Raw genomic sequence first — 12980 nt, forward strand, 5'->3', positions numbered from 1 at the left:
GCCTGGTTTTGTTGAGATAATTGTAGATTTTTCACAATGTCCTGGGTCGTAATCCACTGATCTGTACGTTAATAACAGCAGCAAAATATATTTTAGTAAACAGGACAGTGGCCCCAAGTCTTCTAGGATAACATTTTCTTGTCAATTATCTTGTACATGATTAAAGTACTTATGTTCACCTTGAAGATACAATACATGTTTTCATCAACAAATTGATTGTGTCCTGTCTGTTTATGCCTATGCACCTCCCACATCCAGGTGCATACAGCCTAACCACCCCCCCCCAAAAAAAATAATAATAAAATTAAAAAAATTAATAATAATAATAATAACAATAATAGTACAAGTAATAACATAAAAGTAAATAAATAAACAAAATAAAATAAGGTGAAATAATAAGAAGAAGACGAAGAGTCGAATAAAATGAAATAAAATAAAACAAAATAGAATGAAATAAAATTGAATTAAAAAAAAATAAACTTTGTAATAGTATTACAACTTTTTCAGAAACGAAAAGCTATGGCATAAAAAAACAACATTGATTTGTATATGTATAGCTTAATATGACCAATGTTTTTTTCTATTATTATTATTCTGTCCCTACATAGTGCATTCTTAAATGACACAAATGTTGTTCAAATAGTTAAAATAAAAAAAACCCAATATGAACCTTTGCATGTATATATTTAGCATGATCAGTCGCTTTGTTTTGGATGATAGATTTTAGAGTGCGTTTACCATTTCAGTGTATTATAGACGGTACACAGCACAGTGCACACTGAAAACACTATGTAGAAGCTGAAATAAACCCAAACAAATTCCAACCTAAGCTAATACCCGTAAGGTTTTTGCCCTTTAGTAAGTTTAGTGATTAAACACAACATATAAGTGTTTGGAAGTCCAGTCTCCGCACCAGAAGACGGGCAGACGCTATTCATGATTTTTCTATTTTAAATTTATTTTTCTACGATTCTGAAGTACTATTGTAGTCATGAAGTCTGTTGTTTGCGCCAATAGTTGTTCTCAGAAATCTTACCGTTGATTTGCTCACGTGGTTGGTTTGTATCTTTCCGTCAAATGTTTGACTGGCAAATGGGCGTGCCATTTAAAAGAGGTAACAACCATGACAATGCAGTACTATTGTCGGCAATGCAGGACTATTGTCGATAAAGAAAAGTGTTTCTATAGCCTAGACAATGCTTGGACTAATACACAGTCATGCATGCCAATCCTTGTGTTTTCCTGAGGGTTTTCATTTTTTTCTTTCGTTTTCGACTTGTTGAGATGTTAATATTCCGAGGATTATTCTAATTGATTCGACCCAGAGCAACAAGAAGGATTTATATGTGGAAAAAAGGTGAAATCAAATCTACCTGTATTTTGGTTTGTGGCAATAAATAGTTTTTGTATTATGACATCAAGTTTTTTAAACTTTGTTAGCTATATTTGTTAGAATTTGTATGTACAATCCGATCACAAAGGATAAAAAGTGAATTAGTTATATTCTTCTTGTTTTGTGTGTGTGTGTGTGTTTACAGTTGTGCGAGGTCTTGAAAAATCATCCACTATATTAAAGTGGCGTTGCAAAAAAAAAGAAATTTATAGTCACCCGCCGTTTCTATCTGGTGTGTGCAATTAATTGGTATGATCAAGTAGATAATCAGGGGATGTCTATAAGATCACCATCCGAAAGAGGTGGCTAGGACCTCTAAAATATTCATCAATTCATACCCCCCCCCCCCCTTGCATCTTGAATAGTGCACTCCATAAACCAAGTTTATTGATAAGTTTACATTGAGGTCGCCCTTCTAACAGCCTCCAAAGCTCACGGTGCACCGCGGTGGAGGCGCCAACTTGCATGTTCATTCAGCGGGTTGTGTTTGCAAGCAGACGACATGCCCCCTCTTTCCACAACACTCGGTCAAAAGATCGACGAGCATTTGGCACCCTCTTCGACCAACGTAGCAATTATCATTTCTTAATACCTATTGTGGAATTTGGCCGATATTCTGATATACGACGTCACAATAAGACTTTACATTCATGAAATGGGATGTAGCCTATGTTTCAATCGAGCGGTAAAATGTGCGTTCTCTAATTTTGTTCCACAAAATATTAAAAGACTTCATGGAGGAGGTGTCGTCTGCAACAGTTATCATGGTTATGCAAAGCAATCGAAACGCTGCCCTGGATATAATATTTTGTCTCTTTTCTGGAATTAAGCGATAAGAAGAGAAAGAGGTGGACAACATAGCACATTCATGAGGACATTCCATTCTTTGGCCAGCACACTGGGCGTCATCCTCGCAAACATTCGGGTATTGTGATTGTTTGACCGCCTCCATGATCTGAAGTAGGACCACAGTTGAGCATAATAACAGCGCAGAATAATAGCACGACTTTTCGTGGTTTTGTTGGTCGGAGGCATATTTGAAGAAGCCCAGTAAAGTCTTGGGTTTCTTTTTCTCTCATTCTGGCTCCCGGTCACCTGTAAAAAAAAGGGAAAGAATATCTCTATTCAGCACGATGAAGGGGGAAATTTAATAAAGTTTGGTGTTCTTCTGTCTAGGTGTGATGATGGACTTTCAATCACAGTGCGCTGTGTCTTTATGTCCCGTTATTTTTTACATGAAACTGTGGATTAGAAGATGACCACGAAATGCGAATACAAATACATCCTAATTAAATAAAGAAAATTTTATTTTCAACTTCATGCGCACGTCGATCTCGAGGGGAGGTGCAAAGATCATCTTTAGGAAATCGTTTTGACCAACTCACAAAAAATAAAATACAAAGGATACTTGTTCACCTATCGCCTTCAAAGGAGTGATAATTAGGTCTTAACCGAGTGCTAACATTGATAAAAAAGTGCGGATTTGCTGAAACTATAATCGTCTTGTAGTCTATCAAGAGGTGATTACATCAGTGTTAAGCTCATTAGACTTGAGGAAATCCACCGTTGCTTCATAATTGAGACACTTTGAAGCATTTCACACCATTTGGAAGTGGTGGGGCTTATCCCATTTCAAATACCCATAGAAGCTTGAGTCGAAATCCCATTTTCTGACGGATCGCACCATTTCATGTTAAGAAGATGAATCCCCGTCCAACCTAATTGCGAACTTCTCTGGTTTTCAAGATTCTTGTTGATACACTTTGGCGGAGGAATCGAAACTTCTTTAATTATACATCGGGGTCGAGTTAAGGACAATTACGAGATGGGTCGTTGTAGAGGACTCCATGTTGACATCCACTGCTAACATATGACTTCAGAGTCACCTCTCCCGCCAAGAGTTGTACAACAAACCTCACTCATTTGACCGCGAAACGTGCACCGTCTGCCCCAAACCGAAAAATTTGTTACCCCGTGATTTACAACTTACGAGCAGTGAAACGAGATCTTGAAAAGAAAATTGTGAGTAAAACTGAAAATCAAACGAAAACGAGTGGAGTTTGGGTTCGCAGCCGGTGGTATTAACTCAAGTTCATGGAGAGTACAATTGATTCTTTGTAGGGTTCTTTTGTAGGAAGTTATTGCCTCGCGGTTGTTATCTTTTGTGTAACCTCAAAACACCATCAAACAGTTATATCTTTGTGCCATTTCAATTGTAGGCACTCAGTCTATTTGATTTCTTGCAGAAATTCCCCGGCTTTCTTTCGACAAGAATGAGGAAACATACATGCGCTCGATAATTGAAGTTTCGTCTGCGTTGAAGATTGTATATGGAATAAGGGGGACTGATTTTGTGGTGCGTATTTCGACTCTGATTACTTAGCGTCGAGACCCATTTCGGATTAACATTGACCTTCAAGCTTTTATATTCGTGCAATATCAAGTTTTATGGTTTTCCTGTCGCCCGTCGGTCGTGAACTTTGCATAAGCCTGGCTCCCCACTTGGGTGCGACCTAGAAAGGGGGTACAGCTACTCTGATAACCTAACTTGTGAAATGTGATGTGTGAGAAATGACTTCCTCGAAGGCCAAAATGTCTCCCAAATGAGTACCTCGGCTCCATTTAGCTATCAGGTTCAAATACTGAACTCTCCCTCTAAACACGTTCTCCTGTAACTAGTAATACACCTCTGTTCTTACGAAGTGTTTTTTTTCTCCAAAAACATTTTCTGTAGAGATGCAGGAACGGCTCCAGTACTAGATTTATTGGAAAGTGTGTTTTGATTACCGATTGAGGATTCTACTTTTTTTTGTATTCCTTGCTTGACATCCGTCCATCTCGGCTAGCAAGATTTTAAGAGTGGGGACATACGTATTGTAAACAGTGCTCTTCAACCACTCGATATCTCTGTTGCTTCGTACTGTAACCTCCGTGTTTCTTTGATTGTTCGAAAGATTTACTGTTCTCAGCTTGGCTTCAGAAGTTATCGATTTTCGTCCAGGGCAGGCCTGTTGAATGCCTTCGAACAGTGACAAAATATCAATAGACACATCCCTTTAAATGAAGACAACAAAGGAATGAACCTACATTGGCATGATCAAAGATTGTTATGGACACCTAGTGATGTACAGTGCATACTGTCTTGTCGAGTTTGTGGACTATTGCCCTGCGAAAAACAAAAAAAAGCATTTACATTCTAAAAAAATCAATCTTTAGTACTTTTTACTAACTATCCATCAACAAGAGTCGCCATAACCAATAACCTCCTATTGAGTTTGAATACTTCGAGTACGACAGTTTACTTTTAATTTTTTTCACGAGGAGATCGCATTTAATACTTTTAAAGCAAATATTTGATATACTTGGTATTATCTGCTGAAGAGCTTGTTCTAAATGCACGAGAATTTCACCATGACGTCGCGTAACTTCCGTAACCGTAGCAACGGGAGTGCGGGGATGATACCAGAATGTAAAATTGCCCTCCTTGGAAGTCCTGGTGTTGGGAAATCCGGTAAGTTCGTTGGTATTGTTTTAATTTGTTTAATAGGTAAGTAATACGAATACATAAAAATATCAACTTCGGAACGCGGGTTCCGAAGTTCGAGCATGACTGCCAGGTCGAGCTGGATGTAGGCAATTGACAGTATTTTATTGTATGTAATACAATATCATTAAATCATATTTATTTTCGAATATAAAGCATACTATGCTTTTAATTCGGAAATTAATACTTCTACTACTACTGCTACTACTGCGATGTATTATCTGGGACCCCCGATAGTAGTTTCGAAGTCGTATTCCATATTACGTTCTGACCATTTCTTCTCTATGCTGTACTCGCACTCATACTTTCTCTTGCACACCAACAATACTATTTTCCACTTTTTTGGTGCAATTTATCAATTGTTTCTCAATCTCCATCTCAGAGGCAATTCATTCCTATAGAACCACCCTCGCCATAAGAAACGAGAAAATGCGAAAATGAAATAAGTAGATTAAGAATTGTGCCGGTCATATGGTGAGCCAAGCAATACTTAATTTTTTCAAAAAAATATCACATTCTAGATTTTTTCTTTCCATTCACTAATATTTTTGTAACGTATCACATTTGTATCATTTCAAGCCGTACCAAATATAGATATACGTTCATCATGTTTATTCAAACATTTTATGTCTTCTTAATGGTGTTCATGTTAAACCGCAAGCATACGTGTTTATCTTCATAGACATGATAGACGGTCAAAGTACGATAATGACCCGATAATGTTGTATTGTAAATAGGTATAATGTTCAACTCGTCTATCCCACCCGCTCTCACCCACTTCTAGCCCTACCCCCACCCCACAACCTCTGTCTCTACGTGATAAATTGATCGCTGCTAAAGATATAAGAAGAATGATGCAATCTATGATTTGAAATGAGCTTCCAGTCACAGTGGAACAATTTCATAAAATAGATGGGGGCTCACCGCATCTTAGCAGTGCTGTCAACTCCAATCACATCGACACATTTTTGTGAATTAGGCTCAACATGCTTCCTTCCAGCCAGCATCAGAAAGAGCACGTGGGACTTTGCTATAACCCCTACAATAAGCAAGTTACAAGGAAGATAGCCTATGTAGCAAGTTGCATTATGTCGTTCTATTTTCAAAACACCTTAAATTATGACTGAAATGATCCTAGTTATTTTTTATCAGTTTTTTGTTTTAAAATCAATGTGTTTATACAGATCAATATTGCATAACGTCTTTACGGTGGTCGAGGGGGGGGGCTTAGGGGGGCCGGAATTATACAAGTTATAGGTCTATGTGCACAGTTTAATTGACAGCAGTCCGCGAACACCAAGGAATATTGAACATTTGAAGATGGTGTGAATTTAGTTACCATGGAAACTGCGTCCACTCTAACAATATGCTTAACAATAGAATAGGCGTCGCTGAGATAGGATGGGAAGATGTTGCTATTTGGTAATGGGCGTAACGCAATGAACACAATCAGCAAAGAATGGTTTCATTCCGTGTAAAAAGAAATTAAAGTAAGAGTATCGTAACTATGGTCATGATGGTAGTGAGAAATTATGAGCATTCCAGTTTCTCATCACATGGCGTAGCAGGCTGAAAACTCACTTGCCATTTTGAAGCGTATTGATTCACTGATTGCTGCGAAATGCCATGAATAAACTGCTTTCGGTCAGTCTGCAGTACCACATGGGGCAGAGGGGGATAGCTTTCCCTATTATTTTCAAATAGTGCGAAAATAGACTCGGAAAAGGGGCAGGAGACAAGGGATGAAGGAAGAGTATGATAGAAAGACAGGACTGGGCGGTGTAACTATATATTATGACGACAGTTTTTTTTTTTTTGGTATACTGACCCCTTCCGTTGGTCTGGCTAGCCACCCCCTCCCACAATCTAAAACTCCTGAAAGAAAAGAATATTATTTTGGAATATTCAATGCACAACGACGAAGCAATTTTTCCTGCGGTTTCCTATAGTGTGTCGTATAAACTATAATCATCATAAAGTTATTGATTAAAAACAGATAGTATATCTGTTAAGAATAAGAATATTATATGTCTTAGTACACAGTGCGCCTTGGTTACAAATTACGTTAATGCCACTATAAAATCGATATACTAATTATGCGAAGTTGTTTTACGTGTATTCCCTCCTAAGTTCAATCCATATTTGCAAAGCTTTGTGGGCCCATATTAATGTTGTTAGTACTGTTTTCTAATTTATCAGCACTTTATCTGACTAATTTTAGTAGCCCTCTAAAGATGGTGTGTTAAGATATATTAATCTACTTACTAGTCGGAGTGGGGTACTTCAGCGCTCGTTGGTGTCATTAAGAACACATAATGTTGTTAATTTTACACTATTGCAACGGATCTCATGGACAGATGCAGTTTGAACACATTAAGATGTGGTCATCTCACACCAGATCGCCAAATGGTGTTATTCAGCGGGTGGGGGTCACATCCTGCCCGTGTCGCCCCCCCCCAAACCATTGAGAGGAATGGAAAAATATAAGCAGTGGAAACTGGCGGAGATATGCAAGTGTGTGCTTGTCAAAGCCTTTTGTTACAAAAATCACATGATAAGGGGGGACGGTCTTATGTGTATTTTTTCTGAAAAATGCCCCATAACAGAAAATCCTGGATCTGCCCTTGTTCTTTACAATGAAGTTACAGTAGAGCGGAGGGGTAAAGTGTGAAAAATAAAACACATAAACGAGAAAAAGAAAAGTAGAGGATAAAATAAAGAAATTACTGCGCGTGGAGGGGGTACAAGAATGTGTGTGGGTTCATAAGGGGAGACGAGTAGGCCTTGAGATAGAAAAAGAACATACACAAAGAGTGGAAATTATATAAAGAAAAAAAAACTATTAATGGAATTAGTTATCTGTAATCGGATTAAATAGATGTAATTATCATTGTGCGAGACAAATTTGCCTTAGCACGTGTATGATGTCTTCCTTTGGCATTAAGATAATTCTAAAAGCTTCTGATCAGTGTATGTTTGCTCTTTGAATTAATTCCTGTATTTGGATATCAACTGAGCATGCTGAGTGCAGGAATTGAGCTCCAATATTTGAATAAGGGTCAAATTGCACTAAACTTGATGGGTTATTTTTTAACACGTAACGGATAAACATAATCTAGTAAATTGGTTGGTCTAGACGGAAAGCAGAAATCAAGTTCATAGTTTATTTTGATTTCATTGATTGATTCCGCGCCTTTTTCATAAGCAGACTATTGTTACAACTATAAGCGTCAATAAAGACATGGTTGCCGGAAATTGTAGAAATGTAGATGAATGAATCTTGTTCACATCTATTATTAAAATTTCACTACGTCCTACCTTGTTGAGATTACATATAAGGCCTACGTCAGTATACCATGGACCTACTGATTATACAGAATGAAACAAATACAACAGATGAAATGGAATATAATTAAATGGAAATAGATGACAGTAAATGATTTAGAATTAATGAAATACGATTATGTTTAATGAATCAAAATGAACCCATAACTCCACCGATGCAATTTATTCGGCTTGCTATCTTGGATACTTGTATGTGAACTTGTTAACATGCTTATCCAGAAAATATGCAATATGTCTATTTTTCATATAAACATATCAGTCATATGTTTATATCACTTACTAAAAAATCAAGACTTGGCAAAAGTTTACTTCAGATATATATTTTAAGTGTGTAGCTCTGGCGAGGTATTGGAATGCTAAATATTCTGTTCAAATCCTTGAGATTTGCTCTCGTTAGGCCACGCCCCTTGTTTTCCTGAAACATCCAAATGTATTTTGACATTTGTCGCGTGATCATGTTGATGTCTGTCGCCGCGTGCATATGTAGGGTGTCAAAACCTTTCCAAGAAAAAGCTTGGATCTGATGAAAAAGTAGAATGAAGGAAAATATGTATTTCAACAATAACAAAAAGAAAACGAAAATAGCCACAAACGTTCTGGACCCCCCCCCCCCAAAAAAAAAAAGGTCTAAACTGCAGAACCCCTAGTGTGTCACTTGCGACTGACGATCTATGAAAAACAAATCATACCCATAGTACATGACAGATCATCAACCATCAAACCTTTCCTTTTCCGTTTTAATGTTTTCTATTCAGGATTTTTTTTTCAGAAATGAAAATTTACATCACAGAAAGGTGTTTTTTCCGTTTTTAATGTTGGATATGATATTTTGTTGATCGAGCGTTTGTAGGAAAACCTGAGAATAGATTATTTCAGATCATTTTGACAGATTGAGTTTTATTACTGAATTCGCAAGTTTGAAATGAAAAAAAAGGCTAAGCCCTTGAGTAAGCACTCATCCTAATACCACCTCTTTTAATAATAATAACTCTTATTTACCCAGGGTAGCCACTCTCAGCTGTAAGCTGTTCTTCCATAATATGTTATTATTACCCTTCCCCATTCTCATACGTCGTGCGCCTGACAAGAAGGCAGAAGATCCCATTTTTATAAGTCTTTGGTATGACTCGGTCAGGGATCGAACCCACGACCTCCCGTTCATGAGGCGGGTGCTCTACCACTGAGCCACCATGTCCGGTGTTTGAAGTACTCAACTCTCCGTTTGTTTTATTGTATTTTTTTTATTGTTGAATTTTTCTTAGCTTTGGTTTTCATAGGTTCTGAAGAGGCTGAGCTACACTTAGAAGTTGAAAAAAAAACTGGTAGGCCTGAATTAGTTTTTCAAAACATAATTTATGAACTTTTATGCCCACCCTTTCCAAATTCGTTGATCCACACCTGACGACAATAATTGTGCCCTGAATACATGATCTTCTGATTTTCTATAGGGTGAAATGCGAAACTCATTTTTTCTGAAATAGCTCACATTCATCACCCTTTTTATTATTTCCTAAAATATAGGTCGCACGCTCGTTTTGACGTACCAGACCCAAACTCCGTCGTTTTATGGGAGACGTTATAGAACAGGAGCGAAAACAGCCTGGGGGAACTATTAAGGCAACTTATCAAATATGGCTTGGGACTGTTATCACAAAGAGAAACGTTAACAATACTAGTCGAAAATTGACACATTTTTTCTAATCGTTCCGTGCAGGTGACCCCATCAATTGCCCCGGAATCGTGGAGATTTTGGGGAAATATTTTGTTTGAATGAATAGATTCCAGCCCGCCCCCTCCATAAAAGAAATATATAACATAAAATAAATGAAACAAAAAAATATCTGCCCCTCTCTGCATTCAATAAAGTCAATTTCTTTGTTACCTGTCTCGCTCACTTTGACAGCCTTGTGTTCATATTGACGATTATATATATATTTTTCCCCTTGGGGGGGGGGGGGGCTACACTAGGGCCACTTTAGCATTGGTATTTTCATTCAGAATTTTTCTTTGTTATTGTTGTTGAATTATTGATTACAATGAACCTGGTAGAAATCACGAAATATCAGCGATCCGGAATCTGTACAGAATCTAGCATTGATCATGTTGACACCAGACAATTAAAAACTGTCACAGAGACTCATGGACTGGTGTCCGACCTTACCAACATACAAGGCCATGATTTCTTACCGAAAAGTATTAGCTAACATTAGTTAACAGTTTGGGAGTATGAAAGAGCATCGTCATTTCACCCATTTTAATCCCTACCCCCAAAGATTTAAAATCGCGATTTTTGGAATTTTGTCTTCCCCCTTGTTGAACGAGTTTCTGGTCTTTTCTTGCCCACGGGATTGAAAAGGGCCAAGTCTTCCCTTCCTAAATTTTTAAATGGTTGACAACAGTATATTTTATGAATGAAATAGAACAATATATACAAAAGGGCTTGCATTTTTTTTTTTGGTCGAGAGATTACTTAGTAATTTTGCTAGTGGCATGTGCATTGCATCTGGTGATTACTGTGAATCTACATCAGTAAAGATGAATAATGGTCGGGTAAAGTTGTGGTGTGTTTGTTATCAGAAGTCATCATCAACCATACGTTACGGGGTGACGATACGGTGATCGCGTTCGGGCAACATCGGGTCGCAGACTCCGGGGTGAAGACTGATTCAATCGTTATTACGCCTGGCTGCCATATGTCTAATGCGACAGCCGCACCAACAAAACGGACTCCAAACCAACCGATAAAATGCCATTTGAAATAATACTGTAGCTTTGATCGTTCTTAATCGGTTTCGTTGGTGTGACCTGAGTGGCCTGTAACCTGCTAACCGCCTACAATTGTCGGTGGGGTTTGCCGAGGCCGAGTGGTCCCTCCAGTGGTATAAGCCCGGGGATAGATCCTTGGCTAGGCTGTTTTCATATACATGCATTTCTGGAAATGAGTGCGCATTTTTGTTTAAAAATCTATATTTCTACTTAATATTTGAATTATTTTCTTATTAAAACTAATAAGACAATTTTATCAAAATACAGTATGAATTGCATCTGCAGGAAAAGGTTATGTGGTAACTGATTACATCATACACGTACATAGAAAATTATTTTTACAAGAAGCAATTTTATGAAATCGCCTGCGACCATACGTTCATCGCACTTTGTTACGGGGTCAGACCAAAATTTAGTTTGATTATTATTGTTGACACATATACCTGTTATCCTACATGTCTTTTTCTCTATAACATGATTTTTCCTTTCTTCTCAACTCATTTGGGGGCTACCTGCCCCCTTTCCCCTCAGAATCCCCTGTTTCGCCATCCATGAGGAAAATGTATATACATATCTTCTGTAGATATTAAGTAATCTGATCGAGATTCTGTTATAGTATCGAATATCTAAATTAATTCCTTTATATTGATATTTGAATGTCACCGTCGAAAAAGGAAACCAAAAATTATTCTTGATAATTAAATAAAATGCATTCATTGTATTTCCTTTTTGTTTCATGTTTATACGAATCGATTTGTGATTTTAATGCCTTATTTCGTTCTAGATTTTCATAATGTTGTTAGCATTTTTGTTTTACATGTGATACTGGTATGTTTTTTTTTTCATTATTCCTTCTTTCTAGCCCTGACTGTGAAGTTTATTACACGGCGATTCATCAATGAATATGACCCAACTCTTGGTAAGTCACGTTTCTTAATCATTAATAAACAGGCAGAAGCCCTTATAAGATCTAATTTTCCAAACAATATAATATCTTATCTCTTTATTGAAGTAATGTAAGTAAATCCTTGCGCACATCCATCTAGTCATCTGTCAATCCACCCATCCACCAGCCATGCCAGCAGAATGATCAAGACTGCTCATTAAAGCATGCCCCTTCATATTAGATGTGCAACGATCTATAGTGTATGGGGTGTGTGTTTGCAGGGGGGGGGGGGCTGTTAAGACAATACGAATAGGTGTGATATGTGTACCACCTTCCATTCAAATCATTTTTATGCAAATTTTCGTTATCATTTCTTAGAAGATTTGCCATATACACCATGTGACTGCAATAAGATATACTTGGTGAAACTGGTGCATGAGGAAGTAAGGCTCGACGTCTTTACAAGTGTTACCTTAATCCGGACAATGTTTTTGCCTCTGCTATAGGGGAAGGCGGGGTTATTTGTGACACTTTTTGCATTTTGCATGTTAGAATTGATATGACTAATAATAATATTGTAGAAATAAGTAACTTGCCTTCAAATTTGATTCTTGGGAAATAGTTTCACCTATATATAACTTTCTACCCCCACACTGAAATTCATTGTGACCTTTGAAAAAAAAACGATGTCAAATTGCTCAACTTGCCCCATATGCCCCCCCCCCCCTTCCCTATTGGAATATTTCAAGAGCTTGAAAATGTATGTTAAAGTCACACTAATGAAACCGATTTCAAACCGACCGATGATATGTCATTTGGTCATAACGTAATAGCTCTCGTCGGTCTGTACTCGGTTGCGCCAGTGTGATTGTGACATATCACATTCGTGCCAACGCTTAATAAGCTGTAGTGTTCTCTTGGGAGGATGCTAGGGATGAATCGGTCGAAAGAAAAGTGATCCCCATGGAAACGATGAAAATATGTAGAGAAACGCAAGACTGCTTGCTCTCTTCAAATATTTGCTTTTACATTGATCTATTTATAAC

General features: G+C 37.6%; 1 long non-coding RNA gene across 1 annotated transcript; it reads left to right on the top strand.

Moving 5' to 3' along the window:
- The first annotated feature begins 756 nt into the window (after nucleotides 1-756).
- LOC121415960 lies at nucleotides 757-12238 on the top strand. Its single transcript, XR_005970077.1, has 2 exons — nucleotides 757-4904; nucleotides 11911-12238. It is a non-coding gene; the product is annotated as an uncharacterized LOC121415960 (long non-coding RNA).
- The last annotated feature ends 742 nt before the right edge of the window (nucleotides 12239-12980 follow it).

This window comes from Lytechinus variegatus, chromosome 5, assembly GCF_018143015.1.
Source record: "Lytechinus variegatus isolate NC3 chromosome 5, Lvar_3.0, whole genome shotgun sequence".
Taxonomy (NCBI): domain Eukaryota; kingdom Metazoa; phylum Echinodermata; class Echinoidea; order Temnopleuroida; family Toxopneustidae; genus Lytechinus; species Lytechinus variegatus.